Raw genomic sequence first — 6000 nt, forward strand, 5'->3', positions numbered from 1 at the left:
TAGTTTGTATTTTTTTATTATTTAAATAAAGGTCAAGTCAAAGGCTAAAACACAAGTGGTCACAACGGGCAATATAAAAAAGGAACAGAGGTAGAAACAAAGAAAAAAACCGTTTCGGTTTTCAATTTTCTTACCGAAACACAGAAATGACTGGTTAAAAAAAAACCCACCATTTTAGTAAATAATTCTGTTTTTTAAGTTTTTTAGGTTTACGGGAGGAAACAAAAACCTTTTTTTCGGGAAGTTTTTACAAAAAGCAACTTAAAAACACATTAAAATTTTTTTTATATTTATATTAGTTACGTTTTATACGAATAAAGCAAACATTTCGGGAGAAACTCAAACCCAATGTCCCTTCCTCCCGGAAGCACTGGTTACGCTAAAGCTGTGTATCTTGAGAAAGTAAATAAAAAACAAAGTAGGTTGTGAAAGTGAAAGATAAGCTTATGGTTCACCCCTACAACCGTGCTATGTCTGAGTTTGTGATGATGCGAAATAGAGATTATAATTTTAAGGTAACGATTACAGTAAATTTACTCTAAGTCACTGACATTAATTTTTTATTAAGAATGTTTTCTATTACTTTAATAATTTTCTTTGTTTAGAACCACGCCCATTGTTCGTTATAGTTCAAGTTCAAGTTCCTTTTACTATCAATATCCATCCATTTATAAACAAAAATATCCCAAAGGGCTCAATGGCCCGTTATTTAGGAAAACAAACAAAACAAATATAGTAACTATTAAATACATTCATGCTTAAAATATGTTTTGATTCTACTCACCAATCCTCACCCGAGTGCAACCGATCTCCGCACTAACTACTTAAAAAAAAAATACATCGAGGATACAACACTCACACCACCCAAATCTACATAAGTAAATTCTATCTAAATAATTAATTAAGCAAATTAAATCTAAATGATTAAATAATATAAATAACTGATGAATATTATAATTTAATTCTATTTAAATTAAAATTTTTCATCGTTTTCTTGAGGAGCCCATAGTACAGGACCGTCGAATCCGAACAGGAATGGAATTCCTGGCACGTCTGACAGCAACTATCAGACAAAATTCTAAGCACACTGCAGGGGTGGGTGGCAGTAGCACATCATCCTGGTTCCTAGTTTCATAAGGACTGACATTTCTAACAATCTCGAGAAGCCCGGAAAAACTTGATGGAAGGTCTCCACGGAAATATTGAAATGCAATGAAAGAGAGGTGTAATGTATGAATATCTTTAATCTTCAGAAGTTCATCAGAAATATGGGTGGTAGACTGCATGACGTTTGCTGATTTCAGTTGGAGATTATGTAAAGGTCTAAGTAAAGAAGGAAATGTAGACATCCACACTGACGAGCCGTAGTATAAATAAGGGTAAATAAGAGAGATATATAATATGCGAAGGATAGAGAAAGGAAAAGACTCGCTTCAGCTTCCAAATAATTCCAAGGCCTCGAGAAACCTTAAATCTGATTGACTCAATATTCCGCTTGAAAGATAGGTTTTCATCCAGAAGTACCCCAAGGAATCGAAAAAACCGGTCAGCTGGGCCGGATATAGGTCCCTTAGATGTTTAAGGCTCTGTCACTGTAGGGCAGCTTTCGCCTATGCGTGGGAATATAAGAAGAAACTAATTTTTTACATTCAAAGCAAATAAATTTGCATCAAAACAATGATATATGTTTTCTGTCATCATATGTAACTTGAGGATAAGGGATGATTCATCAGGTGCTGCATTCCCCTGGGTACTGTTGTTGGCGAATGCAAAGAGTTCTTCACGTTGACCAGGTGTATCCAAGGCTCCAACTGCAGCAACTCCTTTCTGGCACAAATGACAACAGAAATTAGATCTAAATAGTCGATAAAGGTCGTTGACATATATGAGGAAAAGGGACGGCCCAAGAACTGAGCCTTGTGGCACTCCATATTCAACTGGAACATGCTCATCAGAAACTTCAACTGCAATGAATCGGCCAGTTAGGAATGAAGAAATCCAGGACAGAGCTTCTCTACAAATTTTATAATTGTCACGTTTTGAAGGCATTCTAAGAACTACTTGACGGAGCTCGTTAAATTTTGAGATTTGAGAGGTGTAGAAAATTACAGGGAGGCAAGATATATCCGTAGGACGCCTTATGGTGAAAGTTCGAACATTCAGTGTCAGTTTAGTTTAGAGATTTCAATAAAGAGTAATTATTTCGCTGAAATGCCTAACCAGTGCATTATTTCCCTTCCAAATAGGGCAATCTTCATGAGCCGGACACAGAGGCCAAAATGAAATCTTTGCCACCTTGACCAAATTAGTGTCAAAAAACTCCAATCCGTGCCTTTTAATCAAGTCATCCCGTGTGTCGATTAGCAAATTTCTCTGAACAAAAATTTTGTGCCGGTGAATAAACAAGGGAAGGATTACCGTCACTATTGGTAACAGGCATCAAGCCTGAAACACGCCAAATTTATAAACCAATTGCCGAGGGAAGTGTAGGTCTGTGCCACCTATTCCCTGCAGCTTAAGGGAGACACCACTCCCGGCAGGTACTTCGGCCCTTGCGACTGAAACCTCGCCTCTTCTGCTCGCTTACTGGTAAAATAAAATGTTTCTCGCTCACTGGTTCAAATGATCCAATATTTTTATAATGAAAAAGGGATCACCAATGCAACAGCACAAGCACAGAAATAAAAAAAAACACCATAAAAAAAAAGAAAGACCGGAGAAGAAAGGAAGACTGTTTTCTTACTAAGAAGAAAGACAAAAGGAGAAAGGAAGACTGTTTTCTTACTTTAGTAATTAATATAGACCAGTGCTTGAATGAGGCTTTAACCCTTCTCATCCATCTAATTACATAGGTCAAACAGCATAGCCATACCCAATGAACCGTAAAGAACACTTCATGGACAAACAGTCGTGTCCCAAGTAAGTACAAGTTGTCATTTACCAAATAATAAAAACAATAAAAAGATATATAATTCAGAGGCAATAACCCAACATAAGGGCTCATCAAGAGAATATACCCTGGCTATAGGGTTTCGAAAACAATAAGTTCACTACCCAGGCAGGTGGGGTACCTATCCTAGATTCCCTACTGCATCCCCATGCAAGGTATCATCCCCAAAATATGTGCCTATGGATTCAAACATCTTTCTAGCATGTAATATTATGTATGTCCTTAAAACAGGCCAATTACAAGACAAATCCCTTGCTTAGGTCTTATCTTTTTGTCAATTTAGCAAAACATTGTCCTATAATTCCCTTCAAAAATATTCATTTGACAGAAGTATTTGCCCATAACCTCTTATATTTATGTAGAAATAATTTCAAATTGTCAATTGTAATATTTCAAGGGAGGGTTTGAATGTTAGTTCTGCTTTTTGCTCATCCAGATCAGGTTGGTTATGTTCTCAACTGTAACACATGAGTATTTGCCTACTTCACAGTAACTCAATTTGTATATTCATAAGCGATGAGACTCATAAAATAATAAAAGCAACATGGTCCAAAAGGTCCTTAACAATTTTAAGTTGCTAAAATTTCGGTGTTCAAAAATTCTCACTACAAACAAAATTTTCCTAAAGGAAAATTTTCACCGCTAATACATGTATATCATCTTCATTTTGTGTTTTGAAAATATCGCAAATGAATATTTTTTTTAAATATATTTTATGTCATTTTAAAACGTAAGAAAAAATTGAAAAAAAAAATTCTAAGCAAAGAAAAGCTTTAACTTCAAAAAATAAGTAAAAAAGGGGGAGGCCAAGAATTGGGAGGAAGGGCATTGAGGGCTGTGGGGACTGAATCAGGGTATACCAAGGGCTGTCGTATCATTGCTTAAAATACATACAGCTTTATTAATTTCCCCTTTCTGCATACCCCAATACTAAGCAATATTTTCAAATGACAAAATATAAATTCATATCAATATCATGACTTGAATATTAAGTGTTATAATAGCTGGGCACTGCTTTTATTGAGTGAAAATCTTACATTTACTAATCAAGTTCTGACAGGGATAGGCAGGTTAAGGTCATTCATCCAAAAGCGTTTGATAACTCTCTAGGCATCTTTTTATGTATATAGGTCAAATCAGTTGCTTTGGTATTCTCATCGGAATAATTCTAATAGATTCTGTTTCCTCCGTTGATCAGCTGTAACAATTGCATTTTATTAGTTTTGGTGGGTTTTTTTTTCTATTGGTTTTTGGTTCATTTTAGTTTTTTATTTGTTTGTTTTGTGCTGATGACACTTAATTTACACAAAAGCGAAACATCCACGTTGTTTTAGTCTTTCATCGGTTCACTCTACTGGGCAGTCTCGTTTTTTGTCTTTTCATAGAGTTTTATCTCTCTTTGTTGTTTTTTTTTTATGTAGGGCAATGCTCTAGTGTGGTATAGGCAAGTTATCGTACCCAAATAAGGTGTCCTGTTCTAGTTTATGGAAGATATAGCGCCCAAATAAGGATGTACTCTCCGTAGCTAGAACCCTAACACTATTTATACGTATTATATAAGCAAGTAACGTTCTACCAATTATGATATATTTTTATTTTGATAAAGACAAAATTTAAAAAATAAAAAAAAGAATATAAATCTTAGATTAATTATTTCGAATTTGCACCCCAGAAACTTTTGTGCCCGGGGTGAGTTCTTGGCAAACATTAGAAAACATAGCAGACCCTAGTTTGAAGAATTGTTCCGGTAGAACAACATTATTTTATGATGCTGCAGAAGGCAATTTTTTAATACTTGCCAGTTAATAAATTAAAATGTTGCCAAAATTAATTGTTCAACTTTCGTGAATAAGATACCTCTTTTCCAACTTTGTTAGAAACTAGCTGCTTTTAAACCTCTTTATTCAATGAGGTTTAATGAGGTTGCTTCTTTGAACTAATCATTTCGTAGCTGAGTTTCATCTAGAATGTAAAGTAATTTGTCATCTCAATTCACTGTAAAACAAAAAATACCAGGGACAGATATTAACGAGTGCTCAAATAATTAAAGCAAATCCCAAAACAATATTCCAGGATGCCATCAGAGAATGTATCAATTTTAATGACGAACTTAAGTAGGTTGAATATCCCGGAACGTTTGAAAACTGCTTGATGCATGAGAATGAGCATAGGTTTTATCTAAACAAACTTCCTGAAAGATTGAAAAAAAAATTCTACATCATAGAATAACAAAAACTTTCTTGTTTCTGTGGCCCCAAATCCTTAAGAAACTTGGAAGTATCGATGCTACTTTTGACGCAAAAACTACAAACAACAAGGAAAATTTGACTTAAAACTATTAGTTTTCTACGACGATCTGCCAAGCTGGAGAGCTTAGAATCGTCAGGGAGAACAGCCATTTGAAATAAATTTAAATTTGTTACTATTTGCTCTCAGATTTCCAACTTTTTTCACATCATCATATTTCATTTAACACCCCAAGGCAACATTGTTAGTTTGCATAACATCATATTTCATTTAAAGCCCCGAGGAAACAAGGCAAAATAGTTTAATACTAAAACAATTTGGATAACGTCATTATGTATTTATCAGCCTTCACAGTATTTCGTATTAGAAAATATTTTTTTCAGTATATTGATCTTCTTAAGCAATGCATAAAATTTTATTTTCTTTAAAAGCATTTTTGCTCATCTGTAGTAAAATGTTTTATTCTATGAAAAATAAAAAAAATCTTTTAAATAGAGAAGAATGTATAGACAACTTACACATCATACAGTTGAAGCCTCCAAAAATTCATAAGCAATAATGATGAGACTTGGTTCAAGCATTGATCAAAACATGATTGCCAGATGCACAGAATGCAAATCTGTCTCAAGTTCTAGTGAGGTAAAAACTTTACTTGAGTCTTATGTAAGAGATAACATAAATGTAATAAACTATTCTCTGAAAAAAGACATTCTATACTATGGTATATTTAGAAAAAACCTATCCGTGATTGAGTATTTCATAGTAAATGGAACAAACCCTTGTATCAAGGACTCCCCTGATAG

The sequence above is a fragment of the Artemia franciscana genome, chromosome 21 (genome assembly GCF_032884065.1).
Source record: "Artemia franciscana chromosome 21, ASM3288406v1, whole genome shotgun sequence".
NCBI classification, from domain to species: Eukaryota; Metazoa; Arthropoda; class Branchiopoda; order Anostraca; family Artemiidae; genus Artemia; species Artemia franciscana.